Source organism: Podarcis cretensis (genome assembly GCF_951804945.1).
Source record: "Podarcis cretensis genome assembly, chromosome: 4".
Lineage (NCBI taxonomy): Eukaryota > Metazoa > Chordata > Lepidosauria > Squamata > Lacertidae > Podarcis > Podarcis cretensis.
The window spans coordinates 34,680,704-34,704,548 of record NC_137173.1 but is presented as its reverse complement, the minus strand read 5'-3'; the positions used below and the strand labels follow the sequence as shown (position 1 = coordinate 34,704,548).

Below are 23,845 nucleotides of genomic sequence, written 5' to 3'. Positions count from 1 at the left end.
GTATTCAAACTTTCCATGTCACTGTTAGGTGGGAAGGATTAAATGCTGAGATCAATAGTGTCAGGGCATCATAGAAGAAAAAATTCTAAACACCTTTTGCATCATGTCATCAGTGGAGAAGCTGGAATACAAAGAGAAACAAATAAAAAAGCTTTGTTCTCAGCATCCACTTCTTAACTTTGTGCATTCATAAGGTAAATCAGTTGTTCTTCCAAAATGCAGTTCTTCAACATTGACGCTTTCAAATATAAATCTGCCTGAAAGTCTTTGGGAGGTCTTTGATAAATGGAAGATGGAATGTTGCCTCAGACCACTTGTTCATAAATATCTCTCTTGACAACTGAAGAAATCATTAATGTCTTCTATCCTACAATCAATAAATAAAATGAAAGGAAGAGGAATTACTTCTGAAATGGTGCTGTGTTGAATAAAAAAAGTTATCTGCAGGATTTATTTATTTTTTTAGGACTCAGGTTATTTAATTATAAAGAGAATTTTTTTAAAAGTCTGATTTTTCTTTATAATGACGAATGCAAGAAAAAATAATTCAGAGGTGGAAAATTACTTTGGTTTATATCAGAGGTCAGGGCCAGTTCTGTAGGGCAACAAGGTTAGACATTTGCCAGAACTCCAATACCAGTCAAGGACCCACCACCTTAAAGAGTGCTACCATTTCTGCTTTGCAGCATATTCAAGAAACTCAGAATCAGCCTAGGAGAATTCTCCAGCCTACCTTGGGACCTTAGGGTGAAGGGTAGTTAATAATAATAATAATACACCATCCTACAACCTATTGGGCAATAAAAACTAAGATCAGATCCACATAATATAGTTAAAGTAAATGACCCCCCCCCCCCATAAGAATCCTGGGAACTGTAATTCCCTCCATAGAACTATAATTTCCAGCACCCGTAACAAACTACAGTTCCGAGGATCCTTGGTGGGGATGACATCATGTGCTTTAAATAGGCATTGGGTGTGCTTTAAATGCATGATGTGGATCTGCTTTAAATCAGGATGCTATTCTCCCTCCCCCAGGTGCCAGACACCCTCTTCATCCCTTAGAGCAAAGTATTTATACTGCTACTCGCCTCTGGCTACTGCCTGACTCTGCTCTCTGCCCACCTACTTTGAACAGCAGCTCCTCCCACCTGGACATAAAAGCTAACTGCATGCTACCGGCAGTTGATCAGAGCACTCTTTCAGTCTTCCCAGCGTGGTGAGCCAGTGATCTCCCCTCTTTGGGACCTTGCAAACTCAAGGTAAGAATGTTCCTATCTCAATTGCTTCAGCTGCATCCAGATGTTGTTGTGTGACATGTGCCAGCATTGCTGATAATCCTCTGGGGGCTGAGGATGCTTTGTCGGTATTTTGCAACTGACAAGTAGCAAACTGTTTTCAGAATGAAAGAAAATGGCTTAAATTAATAGGAAATGTATAACATCTGTGGCAGTGTTTTTCCTTTCTGTATTTTATATGTATCTATAAAGCAGCATGCCTGGAAATGTTATTTAACATTTTAAAATTCTGTTGTTGTGTTAAACTATGTTTCTGTCATTAAGTTATCAACAAAAATGTGGGCTTTCAAGAAGTGCAAAGATTTTCCTTAATACCAGGAAAAGGGCCTGTTGTCATATTTGGGAAAGCTCCCTCCTAACTTTTGGAAAGAGCATCTTTTCGCACATTTTATTGCTCTGCAAATAAGGCATGTTTGGATTGCTGCCTTCGTGGAGGAACACCGGTCAGGTGGGTGTTTGACAACGGAGCGAAGTTGTCAAGCCAGGAACCTTGAGAATATGCCTCAAGATCGAAGTCCCAATTCCTGAAAATAGAGGACAAGCTGTGCTGCACCTTCTTAAGGGATAAATTGCGTTCGATATCTCTGCCTGTGTAACAGCATAAAGCAATAGATCTTCCACATGTTTCTTAGGCAGGGGCCAACAGTGAGCCAGTTATGTTTACATATGCTAGCCTCAATAGAAAGAGTGCTGGCACTGAATTAGAGGCATTAAAAGCAGAGGTTTTTGAAAGCATTTCTTAAATGCACCCCTCTAATTGTCTGTCCACAGAAATGCATTTCGTTTTCTGGGGGGCAATTCTCACACTGCAAGTGAGCCAAGGCATTAGCCACATAAGTCTCCTTTCTAAAGGAATTCCATCATATAAACCCTAATCCAGGAATTCCTGCATAGAAACACAAGTGATCAGGAATTAGTATTGTGTAAGTAGGGGCAGTTAACTGTATCCAGAAAAACAGGGGCTGCATAGCTTTATATATAACATTTTTGTACTCTTTAAGGCAGATCCATGCCATTTCATTCCTTTTCTGAACCCTGCTTTGCTATTACTGAATATTATTTCACACAGTTTCTCTCTAAATGCAGCCACACAGTTGGTGGGATGCCACAAATCCTGTATTAATTTAGTTTGGGAGGTGTGGTTTGATATAGTAAGCATTGCAATTCTTTTTATAGAGTAAGCAACTGAAATTTTATCTCATAGTAGCAGGAAAAAGTCCAACCGAAAGTTACGTAAGTGTCTGATGTCCTCTGAAATTGCTATTAAAGTACAGAACATTTTGCTAAGCTTTAGAGATGGAGGGGGGGGCGAATCTGTACTTTTTGAAAAACAAATTGTGCACACAATTTTTTTGGACAAGAATAGCTCAATACATTCCTAAATTATTTCCTTATTCTTAAACTGTTGTTTGAGCACACTCTTTATTATTATTATTTACATAGATATTGATAATCAAGTTTTAGTCTTTAGCAAAAATAATAAAATGAAACAAGCCACATACAACTGAGGGGGGAAAACTTGCAAGGCTATAATTTAAGGAATGCGCTATCTGAAGAATTCAGGTTAAAATAAGATCCTACTGTGAAATTCCATTTATCATGCAAGTTTTTCTTAACCAAATATGTCTGAAAATGTACTTCAAGTAGTATTCCCAGAAGGAAACACTTGACAAAATGTGTTTAACACAGAATAGCTGCATGTGTTGAAAGTGAGACACTGCTGTAAATCGAGCTGGTTTGTTTGCTTTTCTAGTGTGTAGTGGCAGATTTTTTATTAGCAAAGAGGAATATTCCTGATACAAACTAAACTCTCCTACAGGTGCCTTTCCCGCCTTGAAAAATAGGTCAGGAGTTCAGAGAAGTGTCGCTTTTCAGCATTGGACTGACCAGAGGAAATTAAGCAGTGCCTAGCTTCAGAAATGATTATCTATCTCCAAATGTGTTTTTGGGGAGGGAGGAGGGCAGCTTGTTAGAACCATATATTTTATGGCAGTATTGGCACTGAAATCCATCTATAGAGTGAGGTCAATGCAGGAAAGGCTGTTGAGTTAGATCAAGAAAAAAGCACAGAAGTGGAACACAAATGTACCACATTGTAAAAGGGTGGTATTCTCAGCAGTTTCCTGGCACTCCAGTTGGACACAGGGTGTTGGTGTGTACAGGACTGCTGTGGCCACATCCACACCACATATTTAAAGCACTTTCATTCCACCACGTGTCAAGGCTTCTCCCAAAGAATCATGGGAATTGTAGTTTGCCGGGGTCTCAGAACAACTTTCAGCTCTCTTAAGACACTACAGTTCCCAGGATTCTTTGGGGGGGAAGCCATGACTCTTAAACTGGAATAAGAGTGCTTTAACTGTATGTTACAGATGTGACCTGCGATTTCCTGGAATATACTTACTCCATTGTTCAATGCCTCACTGCGGAAAGATGGTTGGGTCCAGACTTATTCATATGTAGAGTCGACCTATGGATATCAATGGGACTTGTTAGTCATGACTTACATAAGTCCCACCATAGGAGCCATCTCTTAGGGGCCGAGGTCCCTTCACCCCCCCAATAAAATATTTGAGGGGGCTGGGTCCTCCCAAAGTTGATGGGCATTGCCATTAACACGGGGGGGGTGTGCCATATCATGTGATCGATTATGCAAGGCAAGGCTTACCTGTCCCCCTTACTTTATTCAAGTTCACTTATTTCAATGGGTCTAACTTGGAGTATAATTGGTCTAGAATAAGCCTAGAATTTGAATGCCTCTTGCATAAGAGAACATAAGAAGAGCCAGCAGGATGAGATCAATGGCCCATCTTGCCCAGCATCTTCTTCCCAGAGTGGCCAAACTGGATCATAGGAGCGCTCTCCCCTCCTGTGGTTTCCAGCAACTTGTATTCAGAAGCATCACTGCCTCTGATTGTGGAGGCAAAGCATAGCCATCATGGCTAATAGCCATTGAGATAGCCTTATTCTCCATGAATTTCTCCAGTCTTCTTGTAAAGCCATCCAAGTTGGATGAACATTCTCTATGACAGAATAGTATTTTGACCTGTTTTACAGTTTGCTCCATATTTTCTGTTCAGAAGATTTTCCTTCCCTCTCACGCTCTCCAAATGTCCTAGCTGCAGTGTTCTGGCTCTCTCAAGAATTCATTGGAGTTCAAAGAAAAGTCAGCGGTTTATTTCATTGTGATACGTAGTCATTTTTAACATTTGCTTCCCCTATGTTTAAGGCTGTTAGCTATTATATTTGGGGGATGATTGTAATTTCCACATAAATTCCAAAATTACAGCTTTCTGACTTGCTTTGAGCCCTCTTGAATTCTAACAGTTGGGTTTCAAATAAGGCAAAGTGAACTGCTGCTTTCCTGATGGATATTCTCCTGCCAGAATGTCATCCACAGTCCATAGTTCTTTTCAGATGGATATATTAATTTGTTTCTCTCTGTGGTTTTCTCAGTCTTTTGTTGAAGGCCTGTTCTTAAATCTGTTGAATGAAAGGGGGGGACCCTGCTTTGTTGGAAAAACACTTTGGTTTAGTTTGAGCATTCTTTACAGTAAAGGCTCCCTGCTCCGTGATATTCACCCAGGTGTAATACTAAACTATGGTTTAGCACAGTGGTTGCTGACCTTTTTGGACCAATGGGCACATTTTCAATTTTGAGAGCGTGTTGAGGGTTCCAGACACAAAATAGTTCCAGGGGAGAGGGGATAACAAAAAATGGCTGTCATGGGGAACATGGAATCACACAAAATTAGACAGGCCACCCTGGACAACCTTCCATGGGAATCTTCCACTGGTCCCGATTGTGGAGATCACACAATGTTGATTTTGCACATGCACACACACACTGATGCTGTTGATGTCTAATAGCATCAGGGAGCATTCCTCAGTACCAGAAAAAAATATACAAGGTGGAGAGGCAGGGATACTTCCAGTGTCTGGCGGTGCTGGGATGGGTAGTGTGATAGGCTCAAACAGCTGTGGAGAGGGAGGCGGGGCTTGTGGCTCACATTGTGAAGATAGGTAAGGCGAGAGTTCAGGTTGAAGGAACCTTCCCCACCTGGACCCTCCCCAGCATCCTCATCCTCAGGCTGTCCCAACTGTGGCAGAACTTCCCCATCCCACCAGAGCCCTCCCCTGGGTACTCAGGAAACCATCCATCTGCCTTGTTCTGACTTGGCCAGCCCGTGACAGGAATGTGAGGTCTGGAAAGTTCCAGGCAGAGCTTAATGCCTACAATGAGAGATATTTAGATTCAAACCTACCTGAAACTCCTAACCCTCTGTCTCAAAAGTCAATTCCTCTAAATCCACAGTGGTCTACTGTTGTGTGCCGATGGTCTATCAAAATCCTCCACCCTATATGTGGGTGGCGAAACTGGAGGAACAATTTCGCCAAGTTTCTCTAGAATGAGGAGAAACTCTCCAGCAGGTTGCTAGGAGTGGGTCTCACCTTTAGCAGTGGTATTAACACAGCTTCTGTTTATTTCCTATGGTGTGTGGGGGTGTGAGATTGCTGTTGCTGCTCACTGGCAACAAAGGCAGTTGTCATGGCAGCATGGCCATCATTTTGCGTCTTCCAGGGCAGTGGGGTGGGGGAGAATGGTGACCACGAAAAATGAACTAAAATGGTGGAGAATATTTGGAGATAATTATGCAATGTAGTCTTCATTTTTTAGGGGAGTGAGGAAAAAGTGGGGGACAAGATAATTTCTCAGAAAAATATCTTGGCTTTAGTTCAGATGAGCAATGGCAGGAATTCAATAAATTGTGTGTGGATAGCAGAAATGTGCCTACTGACCACTCCCCTTTCACTCTGGCATGCATGCCAGCCATGCCCTGTGACAGTGTTCAACATTTGTGAGACAGTAACCCTACAAACATGTAAAGTTTTTCCACTCCCAGTCTGCTGGAAGAACTTGGGCAGGCAAGTTGTATGTGTGTGGCAGAATTCCTGGCCAATAGGGGTCTGAATGTCATGGCGTTTTTCTGGTACCTTATCACACACTCATTGGATGTTGGCATGTATGTGGAAGTGGGACCCCTTATGTGGAACCTAGCTTTAGTTATTCAGTGATAAGAGAAAGGGTCTTGACACATATTCAAAAGAGCCTTCTTCTGTATTATTTGTGTAATTCAGGGCTTTCCCATTAGAAACAGATTTCTGGTCTCTGTCCAGTTGAGCCAATATTTGGTTTCAGGTGTTACCACCTGCAATGTGCTCTCCTGATATGTTGCCCACTTCCTGCCCTCAGATCCTAATAGGCTGAACCAATAGCATGACCAGGCATCCTGTAAGATTGTTTTCACAAATGTACGTTTTTGATGTGTGTCATTTGACTGGAACCACATATTGGCTAAAATGCATGTACAACATTCACATTGGCATTCTTCCACTATCCAGTCAGTCTGGTGTCCTTCAGATGTTTGGCTGGGGATGATAGAAGATTTAGTCCAAACCATCTAGAGGACACCAAGTTGGTGCAGGCTGATCTAGTCCATATGAATTTGCACAAGTGACCTCTTCCAGACTAACAAGTTTCTTAGAGTTTTTGCTTTAATGCAGGGGTGAGGAACCTGCAGTCCTCCAGATACTGTTGGACTCCAGCTCCCATCATCCCCGACCTTTGGCACATGCTCGCTGAGGCTGATGGGAGTTGGAGTCCACGAAGAACTGGAGGGTCACAGGTTTCCCACCCCTTGTACCTTGTCACTTCTCACTTCTAGTGCATTGATCAGTTCTGTTTGTGGTTTATATCAAGGGGCAAAAGTGATACAGTGTTTACCAGTGGGGATTTTTACCACACAAACTAATAGCTTTAAATATGCAGGGAAACACACAAACTTGTTTTCCCACATTAAGACACTGTCTGCTTTGCAAGCCGTTTTGTTTACACGTGCCACATTTCATCAAGTTGAATTAGGAGTTACAGAAGACAGGAAGATGTAAGATTCTTTTTGCCGTTTTAATGATCTAATGAATTGGTCATGCTGCAGTGTTTTGACTTGACTTATTCTACACGCAGAATGGAATTGCAGTCCAGAGAGATCAAAAAACAAGTTGAGGGCTTCACATTTTATATGATAGCTGAGCGCAACAGAACTGAACCATCTGGAACTGCTAGTATCACTCCTTTGTAAGTTGTGCTTTCATGGGACATGATCTGGCCAAAGATTTAGGTTGCAATTGTAAACTTCTTTATGAATAAACATGCATGGGCTTGTGTTACACACATCTTATTCTCAATGGGAAAGCTAAGCAATTTTTAAAACCTTTATTCTACCTCCATGTTTAGCTTCATCCTTTTATTTTGCTTAAATTTGCTTTGGTCATGAGGGCTGCAAACTTGACTGCTATGTAATATGACAAGACGATGTCAAGATGTCATGTACCAGTCCATGTGCCATGTATAGATAAATGAAAATAACATTACATTATGGAAATGCTTTGCAGAAATGTGTATATTAGGCAAAAATGCGTCAAAAATTGTACTTATTAGGAGAAAGTTGGACTTAAATGCTGATTAATTTTCACAAGCATTTTAAATTGCAAACTGTTTTTTTAAAAAATAAATTTTTATTAAGATTTTAAAGGTTACAGAAAAAAAGAAAAAAAGAAAACAGTCGAAGAAAAAACAGAAAAAACAGTACATATAAAAAAAATCATCAAAAAACAGAAAAAAGAAAAAAAGAAAAAAAGAAGTAAAAAACAAGTCAAACCTTTAACTCACTTACATTCACTTATTTCCTTGACTTCCTCATGCCTCCCATTTTTGTATTCTAATTCAATTAGATATTCCAGCAAATCCTTCCAACTTTGTTTTTATCCTAATAATTTATCTTAACATACTATAATTCCCCTCTTTGTATTCTAATTCATATAGATATTTCAGCAAATCCCCCATCCTATCCTTATCCTTATATCTTATCTTAATATACTATAATTTCCCATTCTTTCTTTCACCAAATAACCATCCACCTTTACTTTATTTAATCTTATTTCTCATCAAAACTTATATATCTGTACTTATTCTTAAAACATTTCCCCCAGGGTCAAAAAAGATTCCATTCCACGATTTTCCCATCTCTCATTAAAAGAAAAAAACCAAATTATATTATATACACTTTAAGTTCCTAATCTTCTTCCACCAGATCCCCTCCCCGGTTTCGGCCCCTAGCAATAGTTCCATCAATCTCGGAAAACCATCAACCCGGAGATCTCAAGTCCGAGGCTCTCAAGTCTCTTTCATGTCCCCTCTGCCGGTCTTTTTGACAATCTTTGGTGTTGAAAACCAGATCTCGGGGAAGCTCCAACCCAACGGTAATCATATTCCTTCCTGCCAAACTTCCATAGTTAAAAACAGGGCCTATAGGATATTCCAAATCTTGTTTCACACTCCTTTCAAATCCAAAGGCCCCCGAAACTCCAACCTCCACCTGGCTCAGATTTGTATCCCAAAGGTCATTTGATCTCCACATAGGGTGATCTCTCCGTCTTTCATTTTCCAGACCAAGCCAGGCTTCCATCTCCAAAAATTTGCTTCTCCTAGTTGCCATCATGTGATGCCTCAAATTGTAGTCCACCATTTGCCTCTGTAGGGTTACAGCTCCCCCTTTCATCACTTTAATCACAACATGATTCTCCTTCTCAAATTTTTCAATTTGTTCAGTTGGAAGACGTTCCTGTGCCGAGTTCTTGTCAACTTCTTTACTAATACCCACTTTTGTTCCCAAAATTACAACATTAGTAGCCATAACATTTATCTGGTCTTGCAGCTTTCCCAAGAGATAAAATGTCCTGTTCAGTTCACACTCGTTTTCCTTCCCGACCGCCATCCTTAAACAGTCCAAGGTCAAAAACTGGTTTCTCAGGGCTTTTATCTTTAAAAGCAATTTCCCAGCTGCTTCCTTACGACAATATCCCAAAGCTCCCTCTAGGGGGATTCAAGTTCCTTTTCACTCCTTCCAGCACAGACCCAAAGGTCCCATACGTTAAATTGTAACAGTTCCTTCTTTTTATACGTAAGATTGTAACAAAATCAGACAGTAGAAACAAAGTCCTTCTTTTGTATCTTGACAGCTAACTTGACAGCTGTCAAATTTATCTATTCACTGTCAGCGGGCTCTCACAGACCACTCCCGGGTTTAGGGAAGTGGCGCTTCAATTCCCGAATTTTAACCTTCTCCTGCAGGCTCCCCTGCTTCCCAAAAAAAATATTGATGGTAGTTTCAATCAGTGGAATTTAAATCCTTTACATAAAACTCTCCACGACCTTAGTTAACAGGTTCTTTGCTTCAGTTTATTTACAGAAAGGGGAGGCGGACTTCCTGTTTAGACCTTCCCCGATCGGTGCCAATTTAAAAATACTTTAAAGATCCAATTTCCATTCTACTCACGGGTTGTTGTTTGAAATCCAATTGTCCACAAGAAAAAGTCAGCGCTCTCCGGCAACGGCTACGCGGCTTCACTCCGTAAAAATAGCGGTCGATTCAAAACACCGCGCCGCTCACCCCACGTCACTTCGGAACCCCCGAAAAGGGGTTTCCCTGTGGGTAGGGGAGGCGCTCCTGGTGTCAGCCGAATCCCACATTCCCAGGCTTCATCCGCCTGGGATTTCTAAAGGGTCTCCGCATTCGCCGCGGCGGCACGACCCGAATTCCACGGAGCGGGTTCCTCTCAGTCAGAGGAACGTCGCCATTGCCGATGGTGCTAACCCGGAAGTCTCTTTTTAAATTGCAAACTGATGTGGAAATGTGAAGTCTTGAACTTAAGAAACTGTGAGAAAGTAAAACTGACAGATTAGCCCATCCCTATATACAACCCAGTGGTTTAACAGCATTCATCCTGGGATGGCTAGGATGTAATATCCCATTCTGCCATAGAAGCAGGCTGCATTTAAACCAATTCTTGCCTAAATCTAATGAGTGATCTTAACAATTTCTTTGGAGCAGGTTGCTACCTACAGCAAAATGCTGTGCTTCTTTGTTACAGAAGCCAAGCAGTAAAAAGTCATGTAAGGATGAAAAATCCCTGAGACTGAGGCAGAGTAGTTGTGATTGTTATTTGCAGCCGGCCAGTTGGGATGAACCACCCCAAGGCCTACAGATTGACTGAGATTTCAACTCTCCACTTGAAGATTTTGATGATGTGCTGAGTGATCCCTGTAATGGTGTCTTGAAATAGTTATTAGCTGAGCATGTTCCAAAAATGCAGGCTTTAGGCCCCTCTTAAGCCAATGAGTGTTGAGTCAAAACATTTTGTTTCGGCAAGTCAAAACAAAATGTCTCCAAAATGTCCAAACAAAATAAAACATTTACACATTTTTTAAAAATGTCATACTGGAATGTTTCATCTCAAATGTTTCTGAAATTTCGGTTTTAAAAGAACCCACCAAAACGTTTAAAAGATCAAATTTCTCCCAGTTGAAAAGAAATAAGAAGTTTGCAGTTGTTTTTGGAATGGAAAATATATTTCTTACCCAACCCTATGCAGCTGCTGTTTGCCAGCAGAATTTCATAGATGAGTTAGTGGTAATTTGCCCTTGCTAATTCTGTCAAAGGAAGATGAGTTCTGTAAAGGCATGCAAAATGACATAATTTTTCTGAAGTTTTGCGGAAGACAATGAGCGGTGATGAGACAGAGTTTTTCCTTCTTCCATTCCATTCCATTTATTCCAGAAGTTCCTCAGGATAGCCTCTCTGTGTTATCCTCAACACCCTGTGGTAGTTTAGAGTGCAGTGACTGGCCAAGGTTCCTGTGACTGAGTGGGGATTTGAATCATAGAATATATATTTTTTGCACACCGCCTTGGTGGTTTTGCGAAAGGCAGTATCAGAAGTATTTAAAAAGAAGGAAGACAGTTTCAGAGCTGCTCACATTTCAGATTCTAAAAACATACAGCAGAAAAACAGAACAGAGCAGCTTAAACCCCAGTTTGTATTATAGGCACTTTCTGTGACACTTCTTGAAATACGATGCTTATTTTCTGAGACTTTTCTTTATGGCAGGGTTGGGTTGGTTGTTGGGATGAAGTTGGCTTGAATTTGTAGCATGGACATAACCCATGGCACGCAAATACCCTTAGATCCATGCGAAAGTTATTCGTTTCTGGTTCTGGTGACGGGGCGAAATACTGAATGCATCCAGCCCTCTTGTTCTGAGAATTCACTGGTGTTCTGTTTTCCACTTCTCTCTGCTGTCTGGCTGGGTGGCCAACAGCTTGCAGTGCTAAGGCTGCACACACTATTCCCAAGGCTGCGAGTACACAGTAAGTGGATGACTGCTATGTCTGTGCATGTGTCTTGGATCATTTGTTCCAAGGTCTTCTCCACAACTGCAGTAGGAAGGCACTCCTGTGACAAGAGAGTTCCTGGTAGCCAAAAACACTCTGCAAACTAGGCCCTGCCAGTGCAGCAGTAACCAAAGCAACCTTCTGTCAACAACTACTGAATATGGGCAACCTTCACACCATACAAGGAAAGTGCTATGACACTGCTGTAAACAGCCATGGCTTTCCTGCAATGAATTCTGGGGACTGTAGTTTGTTAAGGGTGCTGAGAGTTAGTAGGAGACCCCCTATTCCCCCTCACAGAGCTACGATTTTCTGAGTGTTTTAATACCCAATCCCTCTCGGCACCCTTAACAAACTACAATCCCCATAATTATTTGGGGGAAGCTATGACTGTTTAAAGAGGTACCATAGTGGTTTGAATATATGCTGCAAATGTGGGTGTGGTTGCATTATGACTATTGTGTCTGTCAACATTCTTAGGAGTATATTTATGTAGGGCTAGTTTTTGCATAATGCCTTGTCCCTTGGGTCTTGTATTCTGCTCTCTGAGTTGGTGGTTTTCATTATAGCAGAGACAGATTACTGTATTCAATACAGGGTTGCCTGCCATCTCAAAATATACCTGTCTCCCAACAACAAACCCAGTTGATATCAGTCAGTGCTGTATTTCAGAACCTACATTCAGAACCCATGTCTGTTATTTAAAATAATTTCTTTGCAAACTGCTGAACTGAGGCCTGTTGTATGTACAGTATTCTGGTGTTTCAGATAGCAACTTCTTATTCTTCAGCTAAAGCTGTCAATATTAATGGCAGGTTGATGTTTAAATAAATAAATAAATAAATAAATAAATAAATAAATAAATGTCCTTCATCACAAGATATCAGGACGGTTACATATTTGAGGCAATGGTTACTTCAAATTAGTTACATCAAGTTCATGTTTTTTCTTTCAGAATTCTGGCATGAATTCCATTATTTCATTCATTCAGCTTCTCTGCTGAATTCCTGTCGTGTCACCTTCCTTTTTCCTGGTGGTCTAATGGCATACTGATCCCCATGGCCTACTGATTATTTGGCAAGTTTTCCATTTTTTAAAAAAAATATTCTTAAAATTAGTGAATTCCCTGTTTGTCTTACTGAATATATTTTGATTTAGTAAGTTTAAATATCTTGGGCTTTATCCTACCAGACATATTTTTAATGTGCATTTATTATGATTTGTGCTCATGGCTGTAGCAGGGCAGTTATACGCGATCCCACTTTCCATGCTATTTGTGACTACAAATGTTTTGGAGGAGACATACTGATTTGTTTCCAAACAGTGCATGTCCCCTAAGTTCCTGCTGCAATCCTGTAACTTTCTATACGTTCAAGTACTACAGAAGCTGGTCGGGGTGGGGGTGGGGTATCTGTTTTCACTGCCACACTCCACTCCAACTTTTGTTCTTTGGTTCTCATCACCTTAGTTTTTATGCCTCCACTCCAGTTCTATGCAGAGTTGTGATCCATCATACAGGCAGAAAAATAAAATTTGGCTGCTTGCCTCAGGCAGCTGCAGAATGAGCAAGAGATATTCAGTAGAGCTGAGCTGAAATTTCTCAGAAGACATTTTTTCTGAGATGTCTCTTTTTCTTATCCCACTCGCCAAGGAGAAAAGGCCATGGCTGACTTTTTCTAAATATTCCTCACCATGTTTTTTAATTGGCTGCCATTACCTTCCCACTCCTCTCGGGGGAAAACACACACACACACACACACACAAACAAACAAACAAACAAACAAACACACACACACACTATATATCCTGGAATGATGCTAGATCTAGGTCACTGTGAAAGATGTAAAAATGGTGACTAGGTCGCTGAAAGAATTGCTGCTGTTGCCAGGGCAGTGGCAACATAAAATAAAGGGTGCGGAAGGGGAAGAGAAAACCTGAGGGGAAGAAGAAGAAACCCTGCAGCTACTAGTGCTAATAAGGAGCGTTGACACTGAGAAGCTGTTGGAGAATTTCTTCTCCCCTGGAGAAAATAGATGAAATGACGCCTGCAGTTTTTCTGCCCACTGTTGAGGGTGTAGAGTTCTGAGAAACCATTTGTGCACAGCTATTGTATTCAGTTTTCCAGCATTTCTATGGGATATTAAAAAGGTTTTATATTTTTATATATGTTGAAAGGCGCCCAGAGTGGCTAGGAAAACCCAGTCAGATCAGCAGGGTATAAATAATAAAATTACTATCATTATTATTATGGAATAAGACATCCCTATTTTCATCAGAGAAATCTTTGGGGTGTATGCGATTGGGGAGAGTTCTGAGCATCCTGACTGGGGTCTTTGATGGGACTCTCTGAAGCCCTAAATAATCATGGAAGGGATATACCCACAATATGCTTAAAAACTGATTCCATGTTTAGGAGTCAGCAAAACGGCAAAGAGGTGAAAGAAGCTTCCTTTAACACCGGAGTGGGCAACCCTTTTCATAGGGTTGCCATATTCTGGGGATCAGAAACCTGGACACGCCGCCACCACCACCATTGGGGCACATCCAGAATTCACAATAGCTCTCCTCTTCACTCCTTACAAAGAGGGGAAATGAGTGGAAAGGGGCCAGGAACTGCACTTTTGGCCCCACCACAAGAGTATGTGGTCCTCCCACCCCAGCCCTGGGCCTGCTGTCCACGTGTTAGCATGGTTGTGTTTCTGGGGAGGGACATGGGTGGCGCTGTGGGTTAAACCACAGAGCCTAGGACTTGCCTATCAGAAGGTCGTGGTTCGAATCCCTGCGACAGTGTGAGCTCCCGTTGCTCGGTCCCTGCTCCTGCCAACCTAGCAGTTTGAAAGCACGTCAAAGTGCAAGTAAATAAATAAGTATCGCTCCAGTGGGAAGGTAAACGGCGTTTCCGTGCGCTGCTCTGGTTTGCCAGAAGCGGCTAAGTCATGCTGGCCACATGACCCGTAAAGCAAGATGAGCGCCGCAACCCCAGAGTTGGTCTCGACTGGACCTAATGGTCAGGGGTCCCTTTGTCTTTTTTGTGTCTGGGGAAGGAGAAAGGCTTTGCTATTTTAGTATTGACCTGAGGCTTCCCCAGAACACAAATCACCCAGAGTTCCAATATCTAGCCTCCATGCAAAGGATGGCTTTCAGATGGCTATGCTAAAGCGTGGGTGGCAGGCTGGGGTGGCAGGACTGGGGTGGAACTGTGTGACCTGTGGGCAGGGCCAGGAGCACTGTTTCTTAGCCTCTGTCTTCTCTCCTTCCCTGTTTTCACAAGTAGTATGTGAAGTAGGATACTACTGTGCTACAGAAATGTCTGCATTTCATTTTTTCAAAAATTCAGGGGACCATGCAGTCCCCTGTGGCAATGAGCACAATGCACGCTCTCTCTTTCTCTGTGTGTGGCTTTGATTGTCCCCTAAATCTTAAGTCTCCCTGAGGAATTTTAAGCTTTAATGCTAAGACTCAGCTTGCCAAATGCAACACTTTTATATTATGGATTCCCTACCCCACTCCCCAAAATCTCAGCCCAGCAGCATTCGTAAGGGAGAAAGCCAAATTAGACGGACATAAATTGTTTCTTTCTTTTTTATTTTTACAAGCAAATTTAACTAAGGAGAATTGGCCCGATCCTACTTTGTGCTAAATTTAATTCAGCTCCACTTTAGAACAGTTAAGCCAGCACCTTCCACTGGCATCCACTTCTTATAAAGCACATTCTTTGAAAGAGGAAAGAAATAACTCTCTGCTCATTTCCACTTGGCCAGCAGATGAAATGTGCCATAGTAGCATTCACATTGTTTGCTGCAGAAAATGCTAATTTGGACTTTAGGAAGAAAGTCCCTCATGTTTTAGTTGTTCCAGAAATGCCATTACTTGTCAATGTGCTCTGGAAGTGAAGAACAAGGCAATGTTGAAAAGTGAGCTTTCCAAAACAGTCCAGGCCAAAGCTGATTCTTTGGTTTTTCATAAGTAATAAATCATATCTTTAGCTTCAAAGGGGACACGGCCACAACCCCAAACCAAAAGACTTGGGATCATCAAAGAGCTCTGTGCTCTCCATTAAACAGCTTTGTCCAGCCCTGCTGAGAAGCATACAAGAAAACATTTTTTTTACATATGGAATGGATTCTCTAAGGATACGCTGACCATGGTCAAAAGTATTGTGAAGTTTCCCAGTCCCTTCCCCGTGTGAGTCTTGGTTGGCCTGTGTGGCATGTTGCCAACCCACCACAGCTGTCAATCAGGGTGAAACAAGAGTGGAGCCTTCTCAGAACTAAACAAACATGAAGCATCTCAGTGCTTGGAAAGAGTACAGTTGCAAGGATGCGATATAGTAATAATAATTATAATAATACATTTTTATTTACCCTGCCGTTCCTGGTTCAGAAAACCGGGCTCAGCGCAGCTAACAACAAATTTAAAACACTTAATTGATGCAACGAAAACAGCATAAAATACAGTATAAAACGTGAATAACAATACATTCAGAATTCAAAAATCAATTTAGGGGGGAAATCCATCCAATAAACATTAGATGATCACCAGGGCTAGCTGGCTAAATTAGTCCTATTTGTGCCAGCGAGGAGACCAGGGGAGAATTAGCTGTGGGATCCCAGAGCGAGTAATCTTCATAAAAAGGGAAAGGGGAGGGAAGGAAGGGGAATAAAATGATGGGTTGGGGTCAGAGGCAAGATGGATAGGGGTTCCTATGTCAAAATTTGAATATTTTGCCATGCAGGGTGGGAAATGGCCCATTTGTCAACATGGATGACTCCTTAAAGCCTGATGCTTACATCATGCAGAAAGAGCTAACTGTGAAGTCAGATGTGGTTGCACATCTGTCCATGGGCACTCTTGGCTGTGCAGAGAGGCTTCAATTTGTGAGGGAATTTCTGGGGGCAGACTGATATCATGCATGCAACACCAGGAGGAGTCGAATGCTACAGCAGCATGGCTTCAATGGCTGGCAGCTCCTGCTGCTGCTGCTGCTGCTGCTGCTGCTGCTGCTGCTGCCGCTGCCACCAGCCAAGAACTGCCGCATGGCGCACAATTCCCTGCTTGCCCAGGGACTGCTTCCTGCCTCCTTCCCCTGTGCGGCAGGAGAAGGAGGAGAAGGAGCCGGCTGTTGAAGCCACACCATGCTTGGCTCCATGCTTGGTGTCCTCTGCCCCCTGATTTCTTGAGACATCGAGGCACCCAGCCTCTCCTCAAAAAATTTGGAGGGGCCCCAAAGAGCTCAGCCTCTAGGAGAGGTCACCGCTGAATGTGCAGAGCCATAATATGGCTCTTCTCCCATGGCAAATATTTTTGGAGCTGAATGCTAAAGTTGTAAGCTCATCTATGTAGGTAAAAGACTTGGTAGACCTCAGTGGGATGGTTTAACTTGCATAAGGTTATGATATCAATTGACACAACTAATCACAGTTAGAACAGGCCACAGTTCCCTGCATTTGGACACCACAAGGAGAAAAGCTGGTAGGAGATGGGTTGATGGTATGAGCCTAAGGCTCATGCAGACTCAATGCTAAAACCATGGTTTAGACCGCAAACCATGCTTCAGCATTAAGTCTGAACTATACTTATAAATAGGGATGCAGGTGGCGCTGTGGGTTAAACCACAGAGCCTAGGACTTGCTGATCAGAAGGCTGGTGGTTCGAATCCCCACGATGGGGTGAGCTCCCATTGCTCGGTCCCTGCTCCTGCCAACCTAGCAGTTCGAAAACACATCAAAGCGCAAGTAGATAAATAGGTACCACTCCAGCGGGAAGGTAAACGGCGTTTCCGTGCACTGCTCTGGTTTGCCAGAAGCGGCTTAGTCATGCTGGCCACATGACCTGGAAGCTGTATGCTGGCTCCCTTGGCCAATAAAGCGAGATGAGCGCCACAACCCCAGAGTCAGCCACGACTGGACCTAATGGTCAGGGGTCCCTTTACCTTTATGCTTATAAATGATTGCAGATCAGTGTGTTAAGCTGGATTTGGTTTTGACCATGAGTGACCTGCATTGTCTTTCAACCATTCCTCATACGACTCACCTTCCAGACCCCAAGCCATCCTGGTTGTCCTCCTCTGGTTATGCTCTAGTTTGTCATTCTCTTTGAAATATGGTGCTCAGAACCAGACACAGCACACCAGTGTGATATGACCAGTGCAGCAGAAAGCAACAAAACTACTTGTTATCTGGACACTATGTTTCTCTTAGCTCTTCCTAAGATTGCATTTGCTTTCTTAGCTGCTATATCACACTGCTGACTCATGCTCACTAGGACACATGGAACCTTTTCATGTTTACTGCTGCCAAGTCAGGTCTTCCCCAGACTACACTTGTTCCTTTGGGGTTTTTTGTGCCTAAATGCAGGACTTAACATTGATTTCTGTTGAATTGTTGTTTTCGGCATGGGTCTGGCCTGTCAATATCGTTTTGAGTTGTGATTCTGTCTTCTGCAGCGTTTAACTATCCCTCCAGCCCTGTGATGTGTTATCTGCAATGTGTGGAAAGTGAGTGTGTGTGATTTATGTCACATCTGTTTTGAAGAGGGCTTATATGTTCCTGCAAAAAGTAGCATGGTGTAAAGGGAATAGGGGACAAATGGCTCATTAATCCTAAACTTAGTCATTGATCTGGCAGCTGCATAAAGCAAGGTTAACCTCTCTTCTGTTCTCCATTGCCATCATATCTGTGGTGTTTCCCCATTCTACCTGGTAGGTATTGTTCAAAACCAATTTTCCATTTGTTTCATATTTGTTTCTTGCTTTTAATATATGTCTGGAAAAGTTGCTGTTCATTATAGAAGGGATAGGCAGTTGGACATTTATCTGGGGGACTTAATAAACCATTTAAAAGGACAGTTGGTGATGATGGAAGAGAGCAAAACAAAACCCAGCCAACAGGGTGGGAAAGAAAACCACACAAAGTTTTAGAAAGCTTTCTTGGCGTGCAAGGGTGTATACACAAGTTTTGCTTGTAATTTAATAGCAGTTGAAGAACTAGCTGAGGAATAGACCGAAATAATGCTAATGTAACTGTTAGATCCACCCGCAAGCACAGCTAAAACACATCCCATCACACAGTCTCTTTTTAGTAAACGGCCTTGGAGATTTCTAATGCAGAAAGACTGGAACTCTAAATCTAAATAATTGTATGACCTTTCGTTACTTTTGATTACTTCTTTTGTAATTGTAGGTTTTTAAATTGTTTTTAATGTTTTAAATTGTTGGGACCCTAGGATGAAGGGCAGGTAATACACAAAAATAATTAATAGTAATAATGGTATTAGTGGCTAGCTGCTTTCTGTTCATCAGCATCAACATCAGCATCAAATCACTAGTTTTATTAGAGCATGGGATGAATATGCCAACTTCTTTCCATGCCTTTTCTCAAGACCAAACCATGGGCAACCATTAACAGAAAGCAACTATTATCCTCACTGTCAGAATCTTGCTCCTGCTTCCTATCTTATAAGCAGCAGTGTGGTTGTAGCCATTCTGTGGTGTTCCCACAATGCTCCTGCCTCCACCCATGTTGTTTGTCATGTGTCTGATGGAGTGGGCTTTTGCTCATGAAAGCTCATACCACAATATATTTGTTAGTCATTAGGGGGCCACAGAATTCTGTTTCTTGCTGCAACAGGTTATTACAGCTACCTGTCTGCTGTTTGTGAGGTGATTTCAGCAGTTTGGCTAGGGTTACAGATGTGTATTAACACTGCAGAACATTTATTTTAAAAAGTTATTAAATGTTGTAAAATGCATTTTTAATAACCAAAATGTGTTTTACAGTGGTACCTCGGGTTACATACGCTTCAGGTTACATACGCTTCAGGTTACAGACTCCGCTAACCCAGAAATAGTACCTCGGGTTAAGAACTTTGCTTCAGGATGAGAACAGAAATCGTGCCCTGGCGGCGCAGCGGCAGCAGGAGGCCCCATTAGCTAAAGTGGTACTTCAGGTTAAGAACAGTTTCAGGTTAAGAACGGACCTCCGGAATGAATTAAGTACATAACCACAGGTACCACTGTATTAAAGACATTTAATTATACACTATCATAATGTAGTCAGATTTTTGTTTACTGACATTGTAGACGCACTATACCTTTAATGCACATTCAAAGCACCTTTCTCTCCTAAAAGAATTCTGGGCATTGTAGTTTGTTAAAAGCTGCTGGACATTGTAACTCTGTGAGAAGCAAACTACCGTGGCCGGTGTTCTTTAAGGGAACGAACATGTTTTGAATATGCTTTAAAGGAATGGTGTGTACATGGACCTTTAGTACTCAGTACCCTTCCCCTCACCAAAATTCAACTTGAAAGAAGCGTTATCTTGTAGCCAATAGACTTGGTTGTGGGGTCTGTTTGGTTACGGTGTTTGTGTGGCACTGACACCAGTTTCTTTAGTTTGCCATTGTGCCTAGAGGCCCCAAAAGGCTGGCCACCTCTGGCCAAGAAGAATTTTAAATTAATATTGGGGTTTTAAATGAAGCCACAGTATTTGCAGTTAGTCACTTTCCTGTGATTTGCAGCTGAGGCAAACAACTTGATTCATTGGTCAAGCTACTTATGAAACAGTTATACATGGGCGGGAAGGGGATGTGGTAGATTTTTTTGAAAACTGACGAGGATGACTGGATTATGTTCTCCCTGATAAGATGAAGACCGTTGCATCACGTTAGTTTCTTTGTTCAGAAATGGATGCAGAGAGATGTTGAGATGTGCACCCAAAATCTGTGCTCCAGATATGATGGTACAGTCGCTTCGCTTGATGATGCCTGATGAATGTTTCAGGAAATTTGCCCCTGTGTGTGTGAAGCTGAGCTCTTTGGAGAATTCCAGCTTCAGCCACTTGGCGAAAAACACTGGAAAACTGTACCAGCTCCAGAAACACAAACCAGATCAGTTAATTCCTATCCTGGTGCCTTAACCGCAAGTCTATACTTGTTCCTTAAAAATAAGTGGAAAGGCTAGGCATGGGCAAAATGCAAAGTGCCAAAGAAATGCAGATATCTGAGTCAGCCAAGAAAAAGGCCAGATGCCTGTAGGTAAGCCAGACACATTGGCAAAGAGTGTTAAGTTGTTCTTAGCTCTACCTGTTCCTTTTTGTAGCCAGTCTCCTGGCAAATTATATCCATACAAACAGTGCTTTTTTCATGGGGGGTGCAGAGGTATGCATACTTCTAAACATTTTGTGAATCTACGTACTTTTGTCCATTTACTGTACAGTGGTACCTCAGGTTAAGTACTTAATTCGTTCCGGAGGTTCGTTCTTAACCTGAAACTGTTCTTAACCTGAAGCACCATTTTAGCTAATGGGGCCTCCTGCTGCCGCCGCGCCGCTGGAGCCCGATTTCTGTTCTTATCCTGAAGCAAAGTTCTTAACCTGAAGCACTATTTCTGGGTTAGCGGAGTGTGTAAACTGAAGCGTATGTTTCCACCACAAGGAAATGGTCGGCAGGAATGGCCTAAATCCTAGGACATGTTTTGCAAACTTTTTCATCCCTTGCAAAAATGTGGTTGGTTGGCTCCTGCCCTGACCCCCCCCCCCATTCACCTTGAGGACACTGGCCTTCAGTCTGAATTGCTCCTTACCTTCAGTCCGAATTGGCATGTGACATGGACACATAGCCAAATCTGATTAGCTGCAGAACTATGATCTCATTATGTTTTATTACGTACTCCTGCTTTGGCAAGGATCACTCTGGGAAAGGAGCAGCTGGCGGTGGGGAGGAGTTGGGGGCTCTGGAGCAACAGTAGAGGGGGAAGCGGTTTTTGCAAACAACAGCAGCAATAAGAATAGCAACCTGCAAAGTTCCCCCACCTAACCTGGAAAATGTATGTTGGCCAGTGTGTGGCAGAGCCTTAGTATAGTACTGAGCTCTTTCTTTCGAGGAGACTTGGGTTTAAATCCCTGTTCAGGTCAGTCACAGGCTTATTGTGAGAATAAAATGGAAAGGCGGAGAACTGGGTGGAGTGCCCTCAGCTTCTTCGAAGAAGAATGGAATTAAAGATGTAGTAGCAAAATAGCCCATACACCCTCAACTTGGGAAGCGCTCTTGTGTAATTTCTGGAAAAATTATGGAGTTAATACTTTGGAAAGTTGCTTGTATGTTTACTATCCAGTTGGACACATCTTAAAGATGTCATCATCAAATTTTGCATGATGATTCCTGGGATCAAGGAATAGGTTTCCGTCTGTGTTTGGCCACCACTGGACTCCATTTTGAATCACGATGGTGGACTGAAACTTTAAGAATTGCACTGATTTTGCTGTTGTTTTGTAGAATTCCAAGCCATGACGGCTATGAAGCTGCTAGTATGCTATACTCCTAGAACGAGATGAGGTGATATCCATGCATTTCTATCTGGATTTTTGCAGTGCATAATCGCTCTGCAGGCATTCTGTTTGAATTACAGAGGCAAGTGAAAATGCATGGGGAGAATCTACTGGTGCTGCTTTTCCTAGCCATTGCATAATTGGTGTTACACACATAGGGTTTCCAACACAGGGATGGTAAGCTTGGTTAACCAGGGTTCTCTTTTCCACTTTGGAAGCTCTATGTGTTGGGTATGGCATCCCATTTCAGAACAATGCAGATTGCTTGCTGGCCATTACTGAGTTGGCAGGACTTCCCTTGCCCATTCCTACTTACTCCTGCGTGCATTCAGACTGCACTGCTCAAAAGGGCTATATTCTAATGCTAATCTGTTTTGACATGGCTCCTTGAATCTGAGCATCTTAAGATCCTCAAATTCCACAATAAATTCTGCAAGCAGTAAATCTAAGATTTTTATTAGAATATTTATGCATATTACAGCCTACTTAATCCTTCTGCTTCTGCATGAAGCATGCTCCATTGCCTTGTGATGGATTGAAAAAGAAAGCTTCATATGGATTGGAATGGCACTCTTGGGGCCAAACAAAGGGGAAACAATGAAGCTGATTGGTGGTAGAATCAGGGCAGGCATTCTAGCTATGTTCCAATTGAATTCCATTTCACACATTATTAACTTCTGGAATTCAACACCGCAAGATGTGGCAATGGGCACTGGCTTAGATGGCTTTTCAAGGGAAGGTTGCCATTGATAAGACCTATTAGCTACAGAGCCACCTGGCTTGGAGGCAATATGCCTCTGACTTTCAATCACAGTGAAGGGGAAGGGCTGTTGCCTTCATGGCCTACCTGTGGCCTTCATGGAAGCATCCGACTGGGAAACAGGATGTTAAAGAAGATGAACCATTGGTAATTCAGCAGGGCTATTGTGCTCTTAAAGTACTGATGCCTGAGATGGGTGCCAGGAGCAGGTCAGTAATATCTCACACAGTGTCAATGAAGCTAACTCTTTTTATTCAAAGGAACAAATAGCTCAGGAGGCTAGGCCTAGTGAGCACAGCAACTATTCCCAGTAGATCTTGCCCCAATGAAGCAGTTGTGAGGACTGAAGGTCCTCTCCTCCCCATAGTTACCTAAGCCTCCTCCCTCACCAGGTCCTTCCCCAGCAACCTGAGACTCCTTCACCTTTTCTCTCTTTGCTCCACCTTCTAATGGGAGACTGGGTGCAGGGAGAGAACTGGTTGCTGCAGGAGGGAGAGACCCCTGGCTTCATTAGCCTCTTGGCCTCTCTCGTCTTCAGCCTCTGCTTCTGCCTCTGATTCTGGACTGCTCTCTGCAACAGCCTTTTCCTGCTCACTAAACCCTGTTGCCTCATCAGCTTCCGACACCACCTTCTCCCAGCCTGTTCCCTCCTCTCCCTCTGCCACTCATTGTGGTCCCACCACCAATCCCCTGGCTCTGAGCCTTCTTCCCTTGGGGCTCCCCTAGCTGGTGCCTCTTACCACTCCTTTGCATCCAACCAGTCCATAACAACTGATGTGCCCCTTTCAAACTCCAGTTTCTAATTAGGGGTGGATGAATATGCTAGTTTGGGTTCTCTCTTTTCCAATCTTAAATTCACAATTTGCAGCTTTTTAAATGAAATAAAAAAAATCTCATGAAAAATTGCCAGCATTTTAGCACAAATTTCTCCTAGTCAGCACATTTTTCTATGCCATTTCTCCTACATTTTTTTACAAAGCAATCCCCATATAGAATGCCTTTTTGTATGTTATTTCCACTAATATATGCATTTTAATGCAGTTTAATATAGGCACTTTTTGTACATATTGCTTGTAGGAGAACAGCATTGCAAAATTTGGAGAAGTGCCAATTTCGAAGGGCAGCTGTGTTTCAGTTTGCATGTTGTCTTGGAAAGTGCTAATTTTGTAA

General features: G+C 42.4%; 1 protein-coding gene across 6 annotated transcripts in view; it reads left to right on the top strand.

Moving 5' to 3' along the window:
* Positions 1-1,010: 1,010 nt before the first annotated feature.
* Positions 1,011-23,845, top strand: part of COL8A1 (collagen type VIII alpha 1 chain) — a 98,116-nt gene continuing 75,281 nt past the window's right edge. For 2 of the 6 annotated variants that reach the window (XM_079973693.1, XM_079973694.1), the window contains exons 1-2: positions 1,012-1,262; positions 23,753-23,841. The gene's annotated coding sequence lies outside the window, so the exon portion shown is untranslated. Of the gene's footprint in view, positions 1,263-22,694; positions 22,885-23,752; positions 23,842-23,845 lie in introns of those variants that run through there. The other 4 variants (XM_079973692.1, XM_079973695.1, XM_079973696.1 and 1 more) reach the window with 3 other exon arrangements.